Source organism: Ruditapes philippinarum, unplaced genomic scaffold (genome assembly GCF_026571515.1).
Source record: "Ruditapes philippinarum isolate M1 unplaced genomic scaffold, ASM2657151v2 ctg494_1_1_1_1, whole genome shotgun sequence".
Classification (NCBI taxonomy): domain Eukaryota; kingdom Metazoa; phylum Mollusca; class Bivalvia; order Venerida; family Veneridae; genus Ruditapes; species Ruditapes philippinarum.
The window spans coordinates 748,554-774,557 of record NW_026858021.1 but is presented as its reverse complement, the minus strand read 5'-3'; positions in this window follow the sequence as shown (position 1 = coordinate 774,557).

Here is a 26,004-nt window from a genome sequence, read left to right as displayed (position 1 = left end):
TTTCTTCAAATTTATCCCATTTTTACCCCCAGTGAAGGGCTAAGAACAGTTTAGAAATTGACACGAATGTCAAGAGAATTCTTTTTATAATATCTGTTGTTAAACGATTAAAAGAAGTTTATCCTTTTATCATCATTATCAACATTTTTATTATCTCTCATGTACAGACTCAATTAAACCGAGCCTGCAGTTTCCATGTAATTTTCTTGTGAATAATGTATCATACTTCATCCAGAGCTCTTATCTGTAAAACACAGTTTCTGTGCAAATTAAAATTAATATGATGATACTCTGTGATATCTAGTGTGGCATTATAAATGTAATATACATGAAAGATACTTTATGATGACAAACCTGTCATTGAAAAAACAATATTGTCAAGTAAAACAAAAACACTCAGTCTGAATACATAAATAGTGGATATTCAAGTGTTTTCCTATTAATACAGGATTTCTTTTCATTGAATGGTTTAAAAAAACTTCACGAGTGGCGGAGGTCACGGATGAAATATGTTGAGTTTGATTCCACGAAAAGAAAGAAAATTCAGTATTTATATAAATACTTGAATTTTCTGTTTATTAGTATAATTTTGACCTTATGGTTTCAAAGACAAGTGAAAATACCGAAATTTTGTTTCAAAGCAGTGAAAAATAAATGTGTGCGGTTTTAAATATACATCAAACAACTTCAATTTCAATTAATGGAGAAAAATAATATTTTTAATTTGTTGTGGTACACAGAAATATAACTTTATGTCAAACCGACAGTGAAAAATTGCCTATGTTGGAATATTGTAATGAAATTCAAGATGGTTCAATGATTAACAATAGAAATGAGATGTTACGAGAAATCGTGTCATCTATAAAAATGATTGTCTTTTTTTCAGATTGTCGGAAATAGAGATACTGTGTATGATCATTATTTATAACATCATACCACCACTGAGAAAACTTGGAATATAATAAATAAGATCAACAAGGAAGGATGGTATTCAATGAACGCATCCCAAAAGCCTACCTACAGGAAACGAGATTGTCACACTACATAGAGCAAAATTCAAAAATTGACGGTAAGTCATCTGAAATCAATAATCATAGTTTATTATAAATGATAGGTGAAGGTATGTTTGACACAACAAATTATATTTAGAAAACTTATGAATATTATAAATGAGTATAATATTACAAATAATACAAGTAAATATCTTTATGTTCCAATGCATAAAACAAACTATGATACTAAGTATTATAGATGCAGACTTTTAAGTTTTGGATAAGTTAAAAAAATTAATTGGAAGAAAACCCACACAAAAAACAATAATTATGATGAGTTTTGCTATTTTTATCTGAACAAAATGGGAGTGGGGGATGGGCGGAACTTTATGAAAACGAGTTATAAGACATAAAATGTGGCATTTTGAGTATAAAGGCAAGTTAAGAATATATATATATATATATGGGCCTATAAAATCATATCACAATTGTTGCAATATGATGTCATAGTAATCAATAAGGTTTTGCAGGTACTTTGGAATAACCTCCTTTTCTGTTCGACAGGCATGTGTATGAATCTTTGGATATTTTTGCAGCTACAGTTTTACTCTGTTTCTTTAAGCTACATAAGATGTTACTGAGGATGAAGATACAAGTTATGCATAAAATATTTTTGCCTCTATTTGTATTTTAGCTAGGGAAAATGAACCTTACATAAGGCATTGTAGCAGAAATGTTTCTTTGCGGCATACCTAGACAGACAGGAAGAAACTTATACTCGTTATAAATCAAATTAAAAAGTCATTCCATTTAATGCACACTTCGAGATGGTTGAAATTGAAATTGATTTCTTTAAGTTATCTATTTCCTTGTAAGGTACATTTGTAATTACTTCTGTTATAAATGAGTCACGGAATTTTATGCAATTAGTTTTCCGTTTTGCAGAGTCAAGTTTTTTACAATTATTTTCAATGATTTCTTGTACTCTACTGAAATTTGAACTTCAATGAATTATATTACTTTTAATTAGAAAGCGATTAAAAGATTTCATGCACATTACTTTCATTTTGCCTTATTTTTCATGTACTGTATTGTAAGATATTAAAGGCCAAAATGAATAAAAAATCGTAAAGCGTTATATTGATCAATGATTATGTGGAATGCCTCTGAAAAATTACATTTTCGTTTGATATTACTTAAAACTTTAACAAGGACTGGTGAAAAAGTACCCCATAACCTCCTCTTGTCAACATCAACGAATGCGTGTAAGGTAGCAAAACAATGATCAGAAATAACCGAGTTCAAAATAGGCAGATATAATTATTGCAATATGACATCTACTTTAAATGATCAACGATTCCCCCATTTTTTTTGCATTTCAGACATAATACTAAAAGTATATCTGTTCATAACACACCTGCTTTAATATTAATACAATCTACAATGCTGGCGGCAATGCCCTTTTAACAATTTCCGCCAATAATATTTTGCAACTTATCATTCAATGAATAAGATTAAATTAGTTACGATATTGTCTAAGCAGTTTTTTGTGAATAACCCCTTGTTAGTACTACATGTAGCTGTAAGTAAAGCATCGTAGTGTTTATAAGTTAAAAAAAGAGCATTGTTTCAACATTTTCGACGACTCATTGTATTATTACAACAAATGTTGATAATTTCAGTCAAATAATTGTTAAGCATCATACTTGTATGTTTAATCAGTGATAAGATGCTTCTGTCTCATACTTACAGGGAAAGGTCCACGAAAATTATGCACACTGTTAGCCCTACCCTTTTGTATATATAGTATGTAATTATGTTGATGTAAAAGAATTTATGTATATTTATATATGCAATAAAATTTTAACACATGATGAAACTTCCAACTCATGAAAACGATCCTTTTTTTCTTGTAGTACTAATATGAATCAATTTTAACTGTTAACTACATTGAATATATTCATAAAAGGATATGCAAAATATGAGATTTTAGGTTTACTGGCTCGTCTTAAACATTTTTCTGAACCATTAACCTTTATTCGAACAAAACAAAACAACTTATATTAAATTTCTCAAGATGCATTAATCGTAGAAAAATTAGATTTCTTCCTTGTCTGGAATTTATATCATCTGTCAGAGAACGTAATATAATTTTAAAATAGTGGAGGTCGACTATTAAATTAGTGCAGATGCAATTCGGTGCATTAAAGGCATGTTCTCGATTATTGCACTAGAATAATATAAGACAGACAGACATCCATTAACTAAAGTAGAAAATGATCTTGAAAATGTTTTACATTGAGAAATTACTGTATGTCAAACAAACACATTTCCGATACTGATTTTGAAAGCGTGTTCTTTATAATAGGTTGTATACTATTTTTCTAAAAAAAATGTTTCGTATATAATGATTACTATCTAGTTAAAGATAAAATATACCAGTTTGATGTAAGATTTTACAAAAACAATTATTTTGATTATTCTGTTAAAAACTAAAAATATCAGTTTAATGTAAGATTTTCCAAAGAAATTTATCTTGATATACTTGAATTAAAATAAATATGAATTAAATGCTGTTTGATCTTTCAAGACAATCATGTTAAAGATATATGAATGATATTTTTCTGATGATACATATATATGTACATACATCTTTTTCGAATTTAAATACATTGAATATGAATGGCTATTAACATTGGCTTTATTTATATTTTGAGGATAAATAAAGAAATACATAAGATAAATGATTGTTCTCAAAACCAAAGGGACATAAATGTACATTAAAAGGAAAATACTACTTATAGAGTAACCTGACCTAATATTTATTGCATGAAATACAATATACAGTGGTTTGTTTAAATGTTGAAGAGAATAATGCATTTCTCACAATTCAAACAAAGACCTTACCTCAAGCTTCCACAAAGAACACAAAAAGGAAGACGACTAAACTTTCGAAAAAACCTTGATCAATGCAAATGCTTTCGAAGAATGAAATAGACCAATAGTAGTGCTGCAACATGTACGAGTTGTGTATGCAGACTATAATTCATTGTCACAAACGAACTATAACCATGTTGAACTTGTAAATGTGAGATTCATGATTCGAAAAAACATATATTTATATAGGCAATAAAATGTTCTAGAACAAAATATTATTATTAATCATATTATCGTTCATTCTAAGTCACTTAAAACTATATCAATATCTGTTTTCAAAGAGCTTTTTATAAGAATAAGTTATACAAGTACAAATATTAAACATTTCCTCAGTTATCTTTATCATTTTTTAAAAACCTTATGGGAAATGTACCAGTTGTAGATCTTTTTTTCTTAAAACGTTTACATAACTGCAATGTAGTCCGACTGTTTCAGGAATTATTGATTACGTATTTTTGTAATGTAATACATGAATGCATTAATTGTTTGATATTCACGGTAAGATTATCAGACTGCTTGTCAGGTTGAATATTTCATGAAAGGTTAATCATATTACAGTAAAGATCTGTAAATCAGACAGTAATGTAAAATGATGCGTCCCGATTTGACAAACATTTCTATTGTTTATTGTTGTGTGAAATTAGATGAGAACAACATATTGTTTAAACTGAAAAGATACATTGCATATGTAGATCTAGGGAAAGAGTAATCGATAATAATGCGATATCAGCCCTACTTTCTTTTCAGTCAGCTGTAAAACATTTAACATCTATAAATGCATTATTCAATCATTATCAAATACATGCTTGACATTTCTAGATATCTAAAGAATATAGACATCAGATGCATAATGTGTTTTTAAGTGGTCCTTTGACTTTTAAATTATATTTGTTTCTTGTGTTAATATGTCTAGGTGTTTCTTATTTGCATAAACAATACTACCATATTATTAACTTATAGCTGATACGCGTATGCACCTGGCAGCATAGTAATTGTCAGCTTTATTGATAGGATTAATAATATTTGCTGTGATTAATTTCATCACAATAAATATGTTAACAAATTTATTATTGTAATCGTTTGACAGTAATTTCTTGCTCTATATAATTATGCGTTGACTTACAACGACCCACGTGCTGTAAGATATATATGTAATCATTAAATATACCTGGTCCATTAATTTTTTTTGTGATATGAGTCTAGACAATCAATCGAAATAAAAATATCAATATTTTTAACAAGACAATACACTTAGTTCATCTTAACCCCTCTTTATTCGCTTATCACGTGCAAAGACATTGCGTGATAGCTGGAAAATTCAGATAGAATATTTGAAGAATTTATTCTTTAAGAGATACATGAATACAAGATTAAGTTCACGTATCAGTATAACTACACATAATTATTATTAAAGATTTATTTTATGATAAACCGCTTAGGTATTCTAAATGTTACTATAATAATTGACACATTTGTTATATACTTTGCATGAATATGAAATGATATAAAGTTAAACATTTGTGGTGAACGTTATCGTAAACGTGATAAAATATCTTCAGTTTACGTTTTAGAATATTTCCTAAGAATATAGTATAAAAAATATTAGTTTGATATGCAATGCTTGTTTAGTTCAACCTGCCTTCCGAATCGAAACTTTTTCATATAATTGGTAAATCATATTTTTAATGTTACTCATGTTATAGCATCAGCTTAAAAGAGTAAGAAATATAAGAAATGTCAAAACAAAATCATATATCGAAAAAAAATTAAATGAAGTTTTCAGCTATATACTATCCTACACAAGTCAATGCTTTTAAGTACAGGAAATGTTTCGAAATGTTTGTTAAACATTTATTTTCATATATGAACACACGTTTACTAATAAATCTTTTATCTGAAATAAATAATTTTTTATTAATTGTGCACGTGCTACTTAAGGATTATTATCTCAAGCAAAACAACAATTTTATGATTTAAAGTGGTTATGTTCGTAGATAATGATTTATTTTTGTAAAATTATCTTAATTTATACAAATTTATTGTAAGTTATTTTGATCAGTATTTTGAACCAGATGCTGCAGTGTATTACAACTGTTCGAATATTCCTTTATGTGAATAACACTTGTATTATATATGTATATTTTATTAAACGATTTTCTGCAAAAGTTCTCGAACACCGTCGGCAGTATTGCACAGAGCTGAATATCCAATCCTCAAGATAAGATACGATATTTTTGTATAATTTTATGATATTCAAAATAGTATCAATTCATATGAGCATTTAACATGTTTCATATTAGGATAATTTGTTCATTATTGTATTATTTTATATTTAATTGTATTGTATAAATATTAAAACGAATTATAATTACAACATTAACGCTCACTAGCTTTTGTAGCTTTATTTGAAAAAGTTTTACTTTAAAATTTGAGTAAAAATCGTTAGTCTATTTCTAAAACTGTATTAGCGTCGATATAATTGCTTGTGAAATATATAAGATTCACATTTTGCAGCGTTTCGAACAATTCAAATACATGCATATAAATCAAATTCAATACAATAACGCCTTATTTTATAAGCATTTGTCAATTTCCTTTTATAGCCATGTGGCCTACTTTTGAAACTGACCTAAACAATTTGCTCCTCTTTATACGTATTTATAATTACCGCCATTGCCATAATGGCTCTTTATTGAAATAAACAACACATTTTCGTTGGTAAGGTATTAAATAATTTTTCATCTAGAAGGTGCAATGTAATAAAATAACCAAAATGCTTTCTACTAAAAACAACAATAATAATTACAAAACATACAATAAAGACAATCGCCGTATCTCAGTGATATTAAAATTCAAAGAAATAGCGTATGTTGCAATTTGCAATTGAACATTAAACAAACACGGTGGGAAATATGTACTTACACTTCAGTTCAATCTAATCACAAATTATATACAATATATAACAATCGCGTATACAGTTGATTTGTATATGTATAAATGTATATGTATATATTCGGGAAATAAATATGTTTAAACTTATGCAGTTGAGACATTCATGTTTACTATTAATGATCTTAAGTCTGTTAGAAATTGATATTTTTAATGCCTGCTTTTCTCTGATTTTAGTTCTATGTTCTAACCTATTGTACAGTATGTCATAATAGAAAATGGGATAGTTCACGAACAACACTTACTTCATCTGGAGAATTAAAAAAAATCAGTATTATGCGTTATGAAAAAAGTAGCAGCATACAAATGTGAGCTGTCAAAAATCATGATAAATGATGTACGGATGTTCTTTGCACAAAGGAGGTATAGTTCATACGAATTTATGTTGGTTTAATTTTTTGGAATCTATAAGCTATTTGAAACTTTCGAATCCGTTCCTGAAACCAACTAATACTAAGAATGAATCTATCAAATGAAATTCACTATTTGATTTACATTTTCTTATAGATAAATTATTTTGACCTCTATCAGAAATGCTTCAGAGGGTCAAATTTCATTTATTTAAAATTTTATACATATATTTGCTTTCTAATTTTCAGAATGTATTTTGAAACCAGGGTCACTAATAACTTTTCCTTTGAATGTTTATTTCTTTCAATTCCTAATGTAATGTTATTGTCATGTCTTCCTGACTTTGAAGTTGTTGTCAGTATAATAACAAATCTTATCTTCAAATATCATTCACGTCTAGACAGTCAAGGAAACATTTACCAGGTCAAACGCAGGTCACATCAACCTGAGTGTATGGATATCACTTGTTGAAGTGGATTGATAATGTTGTATTGCAAAAACATAGACCATTGGCAAGACAAATATCAGGATAAATTGATAAAACGTGTTTCCTATTGAAAGAACATAAACTGGTAGTTTTTAATTCGGTCATTTTTTGTGAGTTTACAACATTTTGTATTCCCCACTATAACAACACATTTTTAGAAATATGATGTTTGAAAACAACGATTGGTTTTAAAAAGAAATGACTTAGCCTTTATTTTAATTGAATAATTATTGCTAAAAAAATATAATTGAGCTTTTTCAATTTTGCTTTTAAATAAAGAATAATATTTGTTTTATTTTGAGAAAACAGTTTAATTGTAAACTTCAAGTTTGTGTATAGGTTAAGACGTCAAGTATATCGTTGTTATATATAAATAAAATCCAGACAACATGTAAAAAAGCAAACCAATGAAAGCATTATTTAGGCAAAGAGAAAAATGTTTCTACAAAAAGTTAAAACGTTACCAAAACTTTAGTACGTAAGTTTGTACTTGTATTAATGTGGCAGATAAGTCATTACGCAATAAATTTATCAAAGGCAAGCAGTTATTACAATGAAGTGATAAAGTTCTTATATTCCTGATCTTTATTACTTATTTTATAGTAGGTGTAGATTTCAAATTTCTTTGGCATAATTTATATTTTGATTATCCTATTAATTTCCCAGCACCTAAACAATTATAATTTCTTTAAAGAAGACGAAATACTGATGCTGGTACAAGTCACTTTATTTTAATTGTTAACGTAAAATATTGCTTTGTTGTAAAACATTGCCCTAACTTCAAGAAAAGGTTATTTTGTATAATCTATTCATTTATTGCTTGTTGAAATTTAAAGGAAACGCTTTATTTCACTATGTTTAGTTTTTACTGTTTGATGAAAATAATATAATATTATATTTATTTTGTTTTGATTTGATCTTTTATTGAATGTCTTTAATTAACAATTTTATATTTGAACAAATACTTTCTTTGCGTGTCGGAAAATTATTCAAGCTTTTTTACTTCTGGTTAATATCATTCCAACAAATCCGTCTGGGTTAATGTATTTGGCTTCAGTTCGTGTATTTTAAGCAATCCGGCAGGTAAGGTTAATAACCGTAAGACAGAAAACATTTTAAACATCATCGATAATTCAGACGAGCAAGCTAGCATGCAGTAACGCGTAATTTATTCATACAGTATTCCTGTTAATATTTTGAACTACATAATTATACAATATATGAATAAATTCGTCTCGATTAAAGTAACGTCGCCCTTATATAATTTATAATCCATTGCCCTGATATATATTAAGAGATATTTTATACATATATCTATTTATTTCATACTTTTATACTATTTATCGTACTGTTATCTTTTTGACTACTTTCTTCTAAATTCTGATATTTTGTAAAAAAAAAAACACCAGAATATCATTTATCATTTTTTACAGGTAATTTAAAAAAAATGTTCGCAAATCTTGTTTTAAAAATTAAAGACGTATTCCTACAGGTTGCAATTCTTGCATGTCCATTTTTTAATGTACTATTCAATACAAATAAATAGTTTAAAAGTACATATAAATATTTAAAAAAAGACATACAAATAAAATAAAAACGTACAAAGCGAATGCGGTAGCATAAATATTAAGCAACTTAAACCGCTTATCAGATCATGTTCTGCAAAAATATATGGTATGACATTAATTCTTGTTTTCGTAAAAATGACTTATTTAACATTTCAGAATTAAAACAAATTATATTTCACTCAAAAATCAAAGTTCACTTAAAAATCAATCTATGTCATATTCACACATCTTTTATTTGACAAACTTGTTATCTAAAATGCAAATATCGAAGTGCCATTAAATTGATTGATTTTCACTAAGGTTTTAATTCGGAATAACGTTAAATTATAACTCGTAGATGAAAAAAAAATGAGTTTTATATTTTTCTTTGATGGTTCAGATTTGTATCCTTTTTGATGTGACTAAGCACTCTATGTTGGCGGTTTATGTTTGCCAGATCTTTCAAATTACACTTTACTGACTGTTAGCTTGTTTGCCTGAATTATCGATGATGTTTAAAAAGTTTTCTGTCTAACGGTTATTAACCTTACCTACCAGACTGCTTAAAATACTCAAACTGAAGCCAAATACATTAACCCAGACTTAGAATGATATTCACCAGAAGTTAAAAAGCTTTAAGAATTTTCAGACAAGCGAAGAAAGTATTTGTTCAAATTTAAAATTGTTAATTCATACTTCGATATTCAATAAAAGACCAAATCAAAACAAATATAGAATCTATTTTTTCATTATCTCTTGTTTTATTATATTTGGATGATAACATTAGCTAAAGAACACTATAATGAAAATCTAAACGTAATGAAATAAAGCATTCCCTTTGAAATTAAACAAGCAGGAAATATCACATATGTATAAAATACCTCTTAATTAATGTAAGAGCAATGTTTGACATCAAAGCAATGTTCTACATAAGCAATTAAAATTAAGAGAATTGTACCAGCAGGAATAGCTAGTCTACTTAAAAGAAAGGCAATTGGTTAGGTGCTGGGAAATTAGTAAGATAGTTACACTATAAATTATGCCAAAGAAATTTGAAATTTAAACCTATAATAAATTAAGTAATAAAGATTAGGAATATAAGAGCGTTACCACTTCTTTATTATAACTGCTTGCCTTTGATGAAATTATTGCGTACCCACTAATCCGCTACTATATTACAAAATAAAACATTTTTCACGTTGTTGTATAAACATTATTATTATATTTGCCTTTAAAATTATAAACAGTACTAACGGGTATTGAAAGTGCTTAAATAATTTAATGTTCAAACGAAACTAGCGTTTGAGATGTAAATAGTGTGCAAACATACCGTTGCACTTCAGATATACGTTTATTGATATCCTGATGTTGTCTTTTTTTCTTTTATTTACAACTCACGATAGATGAAATAAAAGACATTTCAATTTTGATCCGAAATGAAGCATCATATTATTTAAATAATGTAAAAAAGACTAATGGAACTCTTTAAAGGCATTCAGCTTCAGAAATCCAAATTTAATGATAATGATAATAATAATGATGATGATGATGATTTGGATGATGATGATGATGATGACGACGACGACGACGATGATGATGATGATGATAAATAAAAAAATGACGATTATCAGAATTATAATCGCATTATGGAATTTCTTTTTTCTTCCTTGTTATAATTATTATTTTTGTCACCATCATAATTATCAATAATTCGTATATATCAAATAATCTGTTATTTAAAAGAAAATCAAAAAGAAAACCTGTCGAATTAACCTCTTACCAATAACTTTTTATAAAAAAGAATTCCAAATGGATATTTTTCCAACCTAATTGGAAATAGAATTAATGTAATTGGATTTACCTTTTTTTCAAAACAGCTTAAAGGTAATAAAGCGAGTATAATTATGTTTATTTTCAATCAACTATCATTTGACTTTAACTATAAACACTTATTAAAAATGTTCTGTAAAAATCCATTTTTTTGTCTTATCAAATGAATTCTTCAAACTCGACCAGAATGTTATTAAAGGATATTTTTATGATGATTTTTATAGTTTAAAAGTTTTTGGAAAAATTGAAATTCCCGTTGGAATAAATAAAATTGTTGGAACAAATTCCAATTGGATTTTCTGAAATTCCGCCCGGTCTGCATAATTCTTCGCATATTATATGAAAATCCGCCCGGAAAAATGTTTTTAAATAAAAATTTTATTAAAAAAATAATAAATAACATAAAATTAAGTCAATTATTTCTAATTAACCTTAAATCTATCATATGAAATGATTAAGGGCAAGTATAAGTGGTTGTGACGTTTGCTACATTTCCGGTGGTGCAAAGATTTTCTGCTGGTTGTTATATACAACATGCTAGGAGCTTTTACAATATAAAAATATGCAATCAAGCTATTGAATGTCCTGGAGAAGGTTTAAATGTTTCTGATACAGATTGACTGTGACCAAAGAAACGTTAAATACAAATAACATCAGCATACTTTATACAAGGCCAGCTGTAATATTTTACCAGATCTATTTTAAATTTTGTTCTCCTAATATTTAGCTTGTTACAACAGAATCTTGATAATGTTTAAAATTTATGTACCCTTAGGTCATTAGCCTATATTAACTTACCTTTGTTGTCAGAGTTAACTAAGCGAAAACGAATTTCATGCCAAAAATACTTGTATTAAGCAAGAAGGGTTCTTAAATATACCTGCGGCGATAAGTTAACGAACTTTAACAATAAATTTATGATTCCTTACAATAATATTACTTTTCATGTCTTTTAAGTGTATGCCTTTATTTTCCGTGTTTGTAAGAAAGCCGCCGAATACAAGATTGAATTTTGTCCCTGACTTCATTCTTTACTATTCAAAAGAAGATAGTATATTGATCATTTTCTTTGTACCTATTTCTACTAACATTTTCTCTTCTATAATTCTTTAATTCTTCGCTAGATTATAATAATTGCACTATATTTTTACTAATTTAATGTTTAAGTAAATAGAGAAAATAATTGGTTTTTAAATAGGCTTAAAAATCAAAACAGAAAACAAAGAAAAGCATAAAATTAAATGAATACTAAACAGAATGGCATCAATAAGGCAATGCTCTCTCATGTTAGTAGAAGTTGTAATATACGTGGCAAAATGCAAGAAACGTTATTTGTAATGTTTTCCTGTAGTAACCAAATTAAATTGAATTGTTACGATTTTTACCTGTTTGAATATAGTTATCAAGTAGTGTTTATTTATTGATATTAAATATTTTTACTCATAGAAGTTTAATTATAAATCGTTTACGCTTTAATCAGTAACGATCCATCGGTTTAATGACCGACCTCAAAGGATTATTCCGCTGTGCAAACTAATGTCTGTTTATTAAATATACATATGGTACAACCAAACCAGTCGTGGTCACCTGTGCGCAGATGCATATTGTTTGTTAGATATTGTTATTTATTGCAAAAGACATGATGCCGTTTAAAAAAGTGAACAGGTGAAAGTTAACAACTTGCCATAATTTCATTCAATTGATTAATAGTTTAGTACGTAGGCTAAATAATAAATAAATCACGTGGCCCGAGTATATCTTTGTAAATATCCATCGGAATATGCTTGTAATGTTGAATTTATAAAAATGCAGTCTTTTTATATTTTAGGAAAATTATATTTTATCATTAACATTTTTCAATATCAACTGTTGGTTAATCACCATGACTATATAAATTAATTTTCTTTTGAAATATAAAAGCAATTCAGCTCAACTAGAGAATAAAAACATGAGCATAATAGTGATACAGCAGTATATTATGTAGGCATTATGCACAACAAACCATACCTGTGCAAATATGAAAAATATTTAAACTCACTAGTAAATCACCTTACCAAAAAAGTTGCTATTGGAATCATACTAGTAATAATACGACGAGTGTTTTGTTTTGTCTATGGAATGATAACGGAATACGTCAGGTGTCTACGAACTTTCCCGATGACCCTCGTATAACTTGTTTCTCAATCATTCTTGAAAAATTATTCTTCCGATGGATCACCCTTTTTCCAGATTTTGATGAGACATTTATATTCGTAATTGATTTTTGTAAATGAAAACCTTAAATGTTGAATTCTGCTTAAGTGTGGACGGTAGTTTGCAATTAACACTATGAACAGACTCAACCTAACCGAGTCTGAAACAATTTTATTTTTGCAGTGTTGGGCTTTCTTTCGAAATTCTGTTGACATTAATAATCCGTCAACATTTTTTTTAAATAATTTTCATAATAGTGGTATTTTTTATAGCTTAAAGATATACTATGGTCATCTTAGAGTAAAATATTTTGTATCCCAGAATTTGATTGAAATCTATGTAATTCTTTCTGAAAATGTCTAATTTTAATAAAAGAATGCACAAACTGTTTGTTGGATGCTGCAAATCCTACAACAGGTCAAGTAAAGTTGGTCCTTTCTTAAAAAAACTGCCAGTTTCTTTAATGACACTATATATTCTTATTCTGTCTACCTATAGTGTGTAGATTTAAAACCTAAGATATATACTTGCTGTGTAGTCAAAACATGTTAATTCTATATTTAGAAAGAGACTGTGTAGCAATTATCAATATTTAACAATATGAAATTTAAGCATAGTATATCTTTAAATTACCGAAACTTTTTCTATAATTATTGCATAGGTTTTTGAACCTGTCTCTAACATGTGACCAAACGATTCATTTTGAGAATATAGATTTAACATTATCACCAGTGAAAACAATCGTTCTAATATATTCTATTAAATTGCATATGTAATTTATCATCTGTAGCATCTCATCCATCAAAAAGAATGCACACTTACACTAACGTTTGATGGTTTAACTGTATCGTAAGAAGGTCTTTACAAAAACAATGTTTTAACGACCCAATGTTCAAAGTGTAAAGCGTTCTTATGTTTGTTTTATGATAAGAGATTCACCTTTTATCATTTAGCTGGTAACATCTAGTAAGTGGAATATGAAAAGGTATACGATTTACAATAAACGTTTTTGATCATTTGCAATGATAAATGGATGTCAACAGTTACGATAAATACTTATTAGTCTATAAGTATGCTCTACTTTGGAATCTCTTGCTCAAATGCAATTGGTAGCTATATTTCAGTTTTGATAAAAGGTATACCGAATGTATGTAAGAAAGTAAAGGAGACCTATTTAACGTAAGATGAATGCTCAACAACAATATCAAAGATGCTCATTACTTTAGAAATTGATACTCACCATTTGATTCAGATTAAAATGTAAATATTATTATTCATCAAAATGATTAAGTTGTTAAATATAATTTGTTTGCATTAATGATAATGATATAATTCATTATTTTTAATGGTATAGTTTAAGGACTTTTTACAATAGTTCTTTGTTATAATGTTTACTTTTTTGAAGTTCGCGAAGAAATGCATACAAATTTGGAACAATAAAACAACAAAATAATATTGCAATTGTAGATTCGATTTTATTCAGTCTGTTCTGGAAGTGCAACATCTCTCAACCACAAGCATAGGTTTAGGTGGTATTCAATCTTCATCATTGACGTGCTGAAATCCCAAAGGACCAGAAAGATAAAACAACACTGAATTGAAGTACTATTGCGTTTTGTATTACAGCCAAACCTGTGTAAAGATCCACTTGTCAATAACGTTAACCCTGCATTAAAGGTTACATTGTGATAACCCTTCATTTATATAATTGAATAAAGTAAATTCCAAATTTGACAGCAATTTGTTACAAAGATAATTTTCAAGTGAGGTTGGTAAATACGATTAAAATTTACCTCGAAATTTTTTCTTGACAAAAAAATACGTACCCTTACTACAAACAAGTAAATATAATTTCGAAAACAATGAATGTCTTCAGAATATTTCACTTTTCATAGTTAATCATTTATTGAACTTAAATCAAATAGAGAGAAACCCCAAAGAACGACCAACACGACAAAATCCAAAATGTTGCAGACTTGGTTTGATTAAGCCTGTTCATGGACGGTACTGAAAGTGCAAGTTACCGTATACGCCCCCTAGCACCGGCTTAAGCAGTATTCAACATTTAACATGAACTGGCAATTTTGTTTTCAATGTTCTCGAAGAATCTAATTTGTTCGTGGCATTGAAAGTTTATATATTCCATACGTTATCTGTCATGAAAAGACTCACAAGGAGTCTGCAATTTTCATACATTTTGTTGTTACCATTGATTCAAAATTAGTTCTTCTTTTCAAGATTTATATAAAATATATCCCTTTATGAATATTGTTCACGAAAGACTAAATTATATGAAAGACATGATAAATAGACGCACTTACCGCTATAATTGCGTTAAAGTCAATAGCTTATAAATGTTACGATTGTTTAACACATTCATTGACAATGTCAGGGATTATACAAATACCATCCTAATATATGATCAAGCTTATAAGATAGCATGGTTATTATATCTTTCATTAGTGGTATGTGTATGAATATAAAACATGTTTATTTTGATGAATGTACTATTAAAATGTATGTCAAGTAGAGCTAATCAGTGCAGCATTACATTTTATGTGTCTTTTGTGATTGATGAGAAATAGATCTTACGTACTGTTATTGTTCCGATTGTTGTTAACACAATTATAGTCACTATGATATTTTTGTTCTTTAATCTTTATCCTTTTTACTTACAAGATCTTAAAATTTTAAATTGATTAATTGTGTCAGTATTGTTCTGATTTATGTTACGTTATGTGCCACAAAGATTTTCATGTCTATCAGCAGACTGTTTTTATTTACATCTGAACGAAATATTTACAATTATAAAACATTAAAGATGTTACTTCTTTATGATCTTGTTAACCCTTTATAATAATTATAAACACTTGCAAAAAAATCTGTAAGATATGAAAACACACTCTTTCCTACTTTAAGTAAACAACTCTTTTTGGAATCATTTATTCCCTTCCCTGCGCTTTTTGAAAGAAGCGGTTTGGAATTATTTGAAATATGGTTAAAACATGATGATATCTTTTAAATACTAGTACATGTATACACCCAAATAAAAACATTATACAATTTTGAAACTTGATTATTGCATAAAGAATATCAATATGATACCAGAACTCGACATTTGTACAAAGCCAAAGTTTTAATGAACATTATGGTTCAGAAATTGCGGTAGATCCTGTTGTTGTGTGTATTATATGGTTTCAGTTTCTGTAGCAAATGAAGTGGAGAAATCTGCAGACTAACCTACTCTCCCAAGAATGTCTCACGGATAGGATTTTGGAATGTACAAACTTTATACGATGGGGAGAAGCCAAGGGTCAGGCAATGGACCGTAGCAAATGGCGTGATGTGGTGAAAGCCCTATGCTCCAAAAGGAGAGAAGAGGATTAAGTAAGTTAATAAGTATGATTCAAAAATTAATATCAATTTTGTTTAAATTCTTTAGATAAGTCTTTAGAAAAGTGAAACATGTTTTTAAATACTATGTATTAAATAATTGATATGTCAGAAATTAAACACCTGACGAAAGAAGTGTCGAACATGCAGCTGTTTGCGGTTATGACTGCAAAATGAAAAAGGAATAGTATTTTGATTTTCATACAAATTACTATGGTATATTATTATATTTATACTAATTGCCAATAAGCAAAAGCAACAAAAGATAGTTAATCTTTCTGTCGATGTGTACTGTTACAAGACACAAAAAATGTTTTTAAGGCAATAATTGATACGATAGCTTCAAATAAAATAAAGGTATTGAAAGTGAAAATACATGTATCTAAAATGAACAATGCAATATATGCAGGATGTTTACAATTATAATATTGTCCAAAATGGAAATTTAAAGAACGCTGAAAACGGCAAAATATGTTTTCCCAAACCCAAGCTTCCCTTGTTTTATTTCAATTTGAAGTATATTTCCTTGCTAAGTACTTGTAACTCAGTTATAAGATATTGAAGTTTAAATAAGAGCTCAGCATTGATACTTAACGTTTACTTTTATCGTTTTGCATTGTGTAACCTGCCAAGCACAAAGTTAAAATGACGATGTTGTAATAATCAGGACAAATTGACATATACCTTTCCAAAAAAAAAAAGAATAATAAAAAAAAACTAAAAAAAAAAATTAAAAATTTTTATAATTAAAAAAAAAAAAAATAATGTATTAAAAAAAAAAAAAAAAAAAAATAATTAAAAAATAAAAAAATTAATTTTAAAAAAAGAAAGATTTTTTAAAAATATTTTTAAAAACAAAAGTTCACGATCTGCAAGTTAAGTATACACATATTAAGACGTACCGACGTGAAAATGCAGTTTAACATATAATTCTTATGAACATACATTATATAACAAAACATTAACATAAAAAGGTAGTCAAAACATTTTAGCGATCATAAACAAACACAAAAATTCATCTATTAGTAATATACTCAAATATCATACCTTTTGCATGATACCTCATTCTGACTCAATTCAACAAATAGCATTGAGAAGTGACAGGTATGTACTAGAATGAATTCCATAATTAGAATTACACTAATTGCTTTCGCAGAGCATACAAACGTCCAATATATCAACAAAACTGAATCATAAACAGGTAGAACAACTACTTAAAGAATAAAATACTACATTTGAAACAACATTCATATATAATTGTTATCCAGCATGCGAATAATTGTATTTCAATTTTCTTATTTAACCATTTTTATTGATCAATATATATGTGAGGCTCAGAAAAAAAATCATTATTTTTGTTTCACTTACTTTTGTTAAAAACTTTGCATCAGTAGTAAGTGTTTCAAATTATTCCGTACGGTTAGACTCGGTTTCACGACATTGTGACATCTTTAGCTTTTTGATATGCATTTTAAACTAGTTCTTCAATAATCAATGTAAATGTATTTTAGTATACAGGTCTTCAATAATTAATATAAAAGAATTTTAGTATACATGTCTTCAATAATCAATATAAATAAATTTTAGTATTCAGGTCTTCAATAGTCAATATAAATGAATTTTAGTATACAGATCTTCAATGATCAATATTATAAATGAATTCAAGTATTCAGGTATACAATAATTAATAAAGAAAATTATTTCAGGTCTTCAATAATCAATATAAATTAATTTTATTATTCAGGTCTTCGATAAATAATTTGAAATATATTTAGGAAATAGATATCAATTCTGAATGCATTGTTGTAGAATAATGCACGGTTTGAGTTCAAATGCGTAGTAATATAATCACGAAGGCCGATAGGCCTGAGTGATTAATTACAAAGCATTTGAACGAAAAACGTGCATTATTATACAATAATGCACGAAGAATTGATATCTATTTCCATTCTAACACGTCAAGAAAAAATATAATTATTATTATAACGTTGGACTTTATGTTTGGTGGTTGAATTTGTTTTTGCCTCAGAGTTTCCAATAGAAACGTTCTTTAAAGGCTGTTCCAGTGGGTTGAAAAAAAAACTGTCGTTAAATCTACCGTGTGTAGAAACATTTTGAAAATAACGAATTTTGAAAACGTTGATACAACTTTGTTTGTTTATTTATTTCAGTTTATAATTTTCCAAGCGAAATACAAATTATTAAAAGTGAAATAAATGTAAAACTAAACTCGTTTGCGACATTAAAATAGCGTACTTGATTTGATTGTTTTGCACGTGCTGTTTGGCGCTACATTGTGACGTCACGTAAACAACACTTTAAACGTCTGTACAGCGTTAACGACTGAATTAAAGATATTGGTGTTCGGATTAATTTTCTTAGTTAGACCATTTTCTTTCATTCTAGATAGTTTTCACAACAAAATTCGACAAAAATTGTTTTAATTTATCAGATTTTTTAAACAAAATGGCGCCTTCAATGTGAAAATACACAGGGAGATAATAAGAACGACGAGTGCATTGTTGTAGAATAATGCACGCTTCCGGCCTTCTTTGTCTATATAGAAAAAATTCCGATAGTGTTAGAATTAAATATTCAGTACAATTATCAATATAAATGAATTGTAGAATTCATATTTTGTGAGCAAATCTCTTGAATGAGTTTAATGAACAAAATGTTGAAAGTTCATTTTTAAAAGAATATCGAGCTGACAATAATTGTATTCTTCAACAATAGCAATATTAAGCTTCATTATAATTCAACATCAAAGATATTTTACCAATGACTATTTATACATACAAATTATGAAAAAAAATAATTGTAGATTGTAAACATCAAAAACAGACATAGATAATAATACAGGAACAAACATAGATTTCGTTTTTTGCACGATGACTGTGTGATTAATGGTAAGTATAAAAACAGATCTCAGAATGCTTTATGCAGATGTAATTATTATTTATTTGTGATTTACTGGCTTATGTTGTTATTGTTTTAGAGAAAATGTAGCATTTGAGTTAATTGACTTAGTCTGGCTTTGAATATGATAACTTACATTTTAGTTTGTTGACAAAGACAAAAGTAATACCATTTTATAAATTGATGCTTTTATAAAAAAAAACAACATTGCGTGAATGGAAAAATATATGTAATTATGTTGTACTTGAAAAAATAACAACTTTTATTTTAAGCTAAAATCAATATGCACATCGATTTTTAGATGAAATAGTTTTGTAAGTAATGTTTTTTGCATATGTTTGACTTTTACTGATAACACAAACTTTGTTGTGATATTCGCTTGCTAACTACAGCAAGATATACAAGCCTAGTACAGTTAAGTGAACTTACTGATGTAGTATGAAACATTTATATTTATTACCTTATGTGTTCTATTAATACTAATTCCCTATCTAAAATTGTTTAATTAAACCACTGAAATCCTGTTCATGCGCAGTGATGAAGTGAACTGTTGACCGGCTAACCTTCGGCATCTTGCAACAATTCTAAATATCATCTCTGATACCTTAGAGCAACAGTTTTGACTGTTCAACAAACAACAAACAGCCATAAAACAACTGTATAATACTATCAACACGATTTTATGTTGTTTATATACTTTTTATACTGTATAAGTTATTTGATTTTGATTCTGTTTAATATGGTAATATAAAGTATTATAGACACAAACATACCTTTTTGGAAAAGCATAAAATTATATGATATTTTCAAATGCAATTGTTAAAATAATTATGCATTTTCTAAATATAAATTCGTTATTCTACTAACACAGTTATTTTTATAATTTACAATTATAATCAAGGATAAGATAAAAAAAATCTTCTTTTATTCTTTTATTTATTTATTTATTTATCTAATTATGTATTTAAATAGTAAATTCATTTTAAAAAATAAGAAGATATAATTGTGTAGTTTGCGAATTAAAGTAGATATATTTGAACAGATACATTTCAGTTTCTTCTTTTATTCTCACAATGTCATTTTAAAGGAGTATACCTTTTTGCAGGTTGATAACTCATAATGTTCATCAAGTAATTTTGAATATAAATGATCAGATATAGGAATAACATTTAGTAGAATTATAAAATATACAGTCCATAACCCCAATCATTCCTATTATTTTTTTAATCATACACTATTTCCATTATATTTCAACTAACATTTTTGATTGGATAAGATGCTATCTTAAAGAATCAACAACCTGATTATTTTAGAAGTTTACATAAAATATATATTGATCAAAATAACAATGTTTAGGTTACAAAGTTATCAAAAGATTTTAACAACTGTTATCTCTTTCACAGATAATTACTCTCAAAAATGCAGCTGTTTTATGGATCTTTAAATTTATCGGTTTGGTAAAAATTATCGATTAAGTTTTAAAAGTGCTTAAGACAATTAATCATTATGCTTATCAATCTGTTGAATACAATAAATTTGTACATATTTAACCAATAAAATGTTTATAATAGCATAGAAATTTAAAAATAAGAGTAAAATAAATGTTTTTTTCCGCTCGTTATTAAATGTACATGTACTCATATGTTAAATTTAAATTGTCTTTATGCCAATGTATGAGAATAATTGTGTTTTCACGTGCATTTCATAATGTTCATTTATATTTGGAACCCAAAGTCTCATTTTCTTACATTGTGTGTCGATAATTCGAATTCGTGTGTTCAAAACTAATGCATGATAAAAGAATTCTGAATTTCATGTCTCCAAACAGATGTACTCTCTTAAAGGCACAGTTTGCCTTAGAAACAAATAAATGTTTACTTCCTTATAATGGGCAAATTTGTATTTTATAATGTTGAAATAATGGTATTCTAGAATGTGAGATGATTGATATCTGAAGAATGGAAAGTAGCGATAAATGTGAAATAACGTGTCATAAAATTAGTAAAATGTAAACGGAGAAGTATTATGACTTATACAAATTCACTAATATTTATTGCCAAAAAGCAACAAATGAAAAGGTTATTTCAGGTAATTGTCAAATGAGTATTGTTTTGGATACTATAGAAGTACACCAACATTATAACAAAAACTTCTGTGCAATAAAATAAAATCATTTCTGAAGCATATTGGACCTTTAATATGAGTTTTGTTAAGTAACCACTATAGTTCATTGTATAATGATTCAAGAATTTATAGTTTATGTTTGTTTTGTTTTTTTTCTTCAAGTTTTTATATTAAGTATTAATCACTTTTTATATGTTACAATTTTACAAAAAAAATAAGACTATAGATATAACACGTTTTGCTATTTGCTATTTACGATATATTAATTAATCCCAAATCTTTACCACTTTCTCTTGTTCTCATGCAAACAAATATTGGCGTCTACCTCAATTGTTAGTACGTGAGTACTTAAAGAGATATTTTCAGTTATGTTCAAATCCAAGACATTGCATCAATGGGTTTAAGAAGTTATCAATCTATTTGCCATAAATAAATCTAAAGAGAATCAAGAATCCTTAATAATGTCAATCATACTGCATAGATGCTTTTCACAAAGCAATTATTACCTCCCCCTGGTCGCCATCTTGGGAGTCGTTGCCAATTTATGGTAAGATTAAAATTTAATAAATACCATCTGAATGAAAACTGATGAAATTGTTTTACACATTGGTGTTAGAATTATAATTTGCTGCATATGTATAACAATTTGACAATGCACGTAAATCTGCTGATAATGCCAATCATCACATCTGAAACATATCTATATACATTATAATAATTAAAAAGAACGAAATACACAGACACAAATGAATATTTTTACAGTGTAATTACAGTTTGCCCAATCTTTTTTTATTTACATATGTTTCAAGTCATAACAAAGAATAGTCACAAACAGCAAAGTTGTGTTACCTTTATAAAAGAAAACGTTTGGAGTTGTAAGGGACATGGTCTGAATTGTGTTGACATACTTCTGTAAGCTTGATTCACATCATAACATGATAGCATGCGACAAATAAAATCTTTGTTTCGATGACATTTACAAAGCAATAAATTGAAGAGAAATGTATAATATAACATTGTGATGTTTCATTAACTTTTCTTTACAAAATGGAGAGAAACGGAATTCCTAAAGGACAAAATTAAAAATGTTGCAGGCTCGGTTTGATTGTGACTGTTCCTGGACGGTATCGGAAATTTCAACTTACCGCCCACGCCCCCTAGCACCGGCTCAAGTAGAATTCAACATTTAATAATGGTAATGGTAAAATTTTGAATTTTGAAACATCCGCAGATGTGTTTATACGGCGTTAATCATGGAACCTTCAATGTTTCACGTTAGTGCCATTTTATGAAAATCGACGTATGGTCCCAAATTAAAAATGCTTTTGTCCTCAGAAAAGAGGCGGACTTAACATTTGTGGTAAATGCCCTACCATTATTTACAACAATGAATCAATTCTAAAAGTTTGACAATTACTGAGTACATTGGTGGTCTTTAACGCTATTGTTTGTACCAGTATACATCAAGAGGTACAATAGTTAGAACAAAACAGTCATGTGAATAATCAGACTGTTGGAGATTATTAACGAATCTTAATCACAAATTCAAAGAACATTTTGGCATAAAAATATTTTTCTGTCGTTATCCAAGCTCAAAGACTTTTTGAAATAACATTTTTATGTAAAAGAAAAAGTGTAATAAAAGCTTCAGTCTAAATATATCTTTTCAGGAATTGTCAGTCAGTTAAATAATGATTTTATTGTGAAAAGAATATGATCTAAAACAATAAAACTCTAATGAAAATTAATGTTTATTAAAAAGGGACACTTTACAACTTTAATAATTTATTTAAGTATTTTAATGCTCACGACAGTGATTGATTATAATGTGATGTGTGCCTTTCTCTCAATGTTGCAATAAAGAATTTGTCATGAATAGTATACATATATGGCGCCTCTTGTGAGCTCTTGGGCGCTTTCATGATTATTATATTGTAAAAGCCTTCTTTTTGTTAAGGTAGCTTAAACCTTGGAACAAAGAAAAATAGAATATCCGTAAGATATTAGTCTATCTTCTACATTATAGCAATGCTGACTTCAAAATGCATTTATTTTGTTGTTAAAATCGAAGAACTGATTCATGCAAAATACATAAATATTTACTCATAATTATGAGCAACTACTGTACTGATATTTCGATTAACATTTTCAATATGATTGGCTACATAATAAACATAGCATTCTTTTGGCTAAAACAAGGGTTTGACGGATGAGACTGAAGAAGATGATGCTTTTGTTCAGTTCTGTTATTTATAATATATTTCCCACCTGGGTAGCTGTCTAGGGAAAACAAGGTGTATAATCTTCTTCCAATTATTTTGCAATATTGTATAAAAATTGCTCCGTTTTTTTCTATGTTAAAATCAATCATTGGTGCAAAATGTTTCGTGCTTATAGGTAATTGATACAGTTATAATTACCGTGTGAAACAATAATGTTTGTTCTTATTATAAACGATGCTGCAATGTTATTTTAATTTTAAGATCGTAACATAAGTTAGTACGTTGTGAATATAAATATTAAAAAAATATAAAAATAAAATGGCGTAGCAAAGCAGAATACAGAATCTGTTTATTTTAATATTGTATGTGTATTACCTGCCAATGTTCTGGGTTCTTGTTTTTGCTTTCTTTTTTTTTCTTTTATCTATTTATTCTGTAAGGTGATTATATTAGCTATATTTAGTGTATAATAAATCAACGCCAACTTTCTGAAAGGCTAAGCAAATGGAAAAAATATAAGTTAGTACTGAGTGTTTGCTGTTGAAATATTCGTGTACAAAGACAAATGTTATCATAGCATTCATTATACATTGATCATAAAAATCTTGTCATTTTTTTAAGTATATTTGTTTTTTATTCTGACAAAAAGTATATTATATTTGACTTGAAAAATAAATATATATATATATTTTTTTTTCTTTTGCACAACTTTGTATTAATATACATTATTATAAAAATTGTTAGATTGTTAAAAAATAAGTATTGAAAATGTCTTACATATTTTTGGAATAAAAATTGTTATAAAAAGCAAGATATATGCATGATTGTATTCGTTTTGTTTGATAGCTTTTAAGCATTTAATATCAAAATATTGTGATGCAAAATACAATGTATATTCGTGCTTATATGTGAAAATTATTACACAGAGATTATAGGAGGTACCCTTGCATTTTAAAATAAAGAAATTATTCACTCATTGATATGTAGTTTACATAGTCATAGTCAATTCAGTTTTTAATCATAAAGGCCGAATAACGTAATAAAACAAATCAAACTGTAACTTACCTTTGGTTAGCTTTTGACAAACTAGTAATTTAAATCCTTAATTTTGCACAATTTAATTATGATCTACGCAATTGACTCAAAATAATCCAATTTTGAAAAGGTATTCTTCGATTGTTTTATTTCAAAAATTAGATATATTTTTTTACAAATATATTCACTTAAACGAAGATATTAACACTAACATTGATTTTATTTCTTATTCAATAGTTAACTCACGACACAATATAACACCCGGATGCGCAATGCTATTTTCTCGATCAAAGCACTCAATCAGGGGTAACAATTCTGTTCACCTGCTGTATGTAAAAACTATACAAGCAAAGGTACATTAGCACACGAGTAGATTATCCTTAACGTTATTACAAGTTCACAAACAGTAACATAACAGAAAGAGGATGTTGCTTTCACTAGTTTACAACTCAGAGCAAGTAGGTCATTTGTCTTTTTAAGCGGCTTTTAGCTTATATTTTATGTTGCAAAAAGAAAACAACAACAAGAAAAACAATTCTGTGTCTGACTTTGTTTTGTTTTTATTGTCTCTGTGGTAGGAACAAAGTACACATATTTTGGATGTATAATGCAGTTGTAAATACATGTATTGTCAACGAAAATATATTAAGTTTTTAAAAATATGCAATATATATCAAATCTGATCATAGAGAAGCGCTTATAATAAAACAATTACCGAATGCATTTGACTGATAATATAACATATCTTACTTTAGTAAAATGAACATTTGGATTTGCTGGGGATATTTGTGCATTATGCTGAATTGTTTTTTAAGCATGATATATATCGTTACATTATTACATCTGACAAATAAATCTTTATTATGATAATAAAGATGAGTTAAATGCCAGGCAATGGAAAACATAATACTTTGTTGTTTTTAAAAATAAGTAATGTTGCTGTAGCAAAATACGGTGAAATAAACAATTAAATTATATTGCATGCCCTTTCATTATTACAATAATTTAATCTGGGAGAGGACATT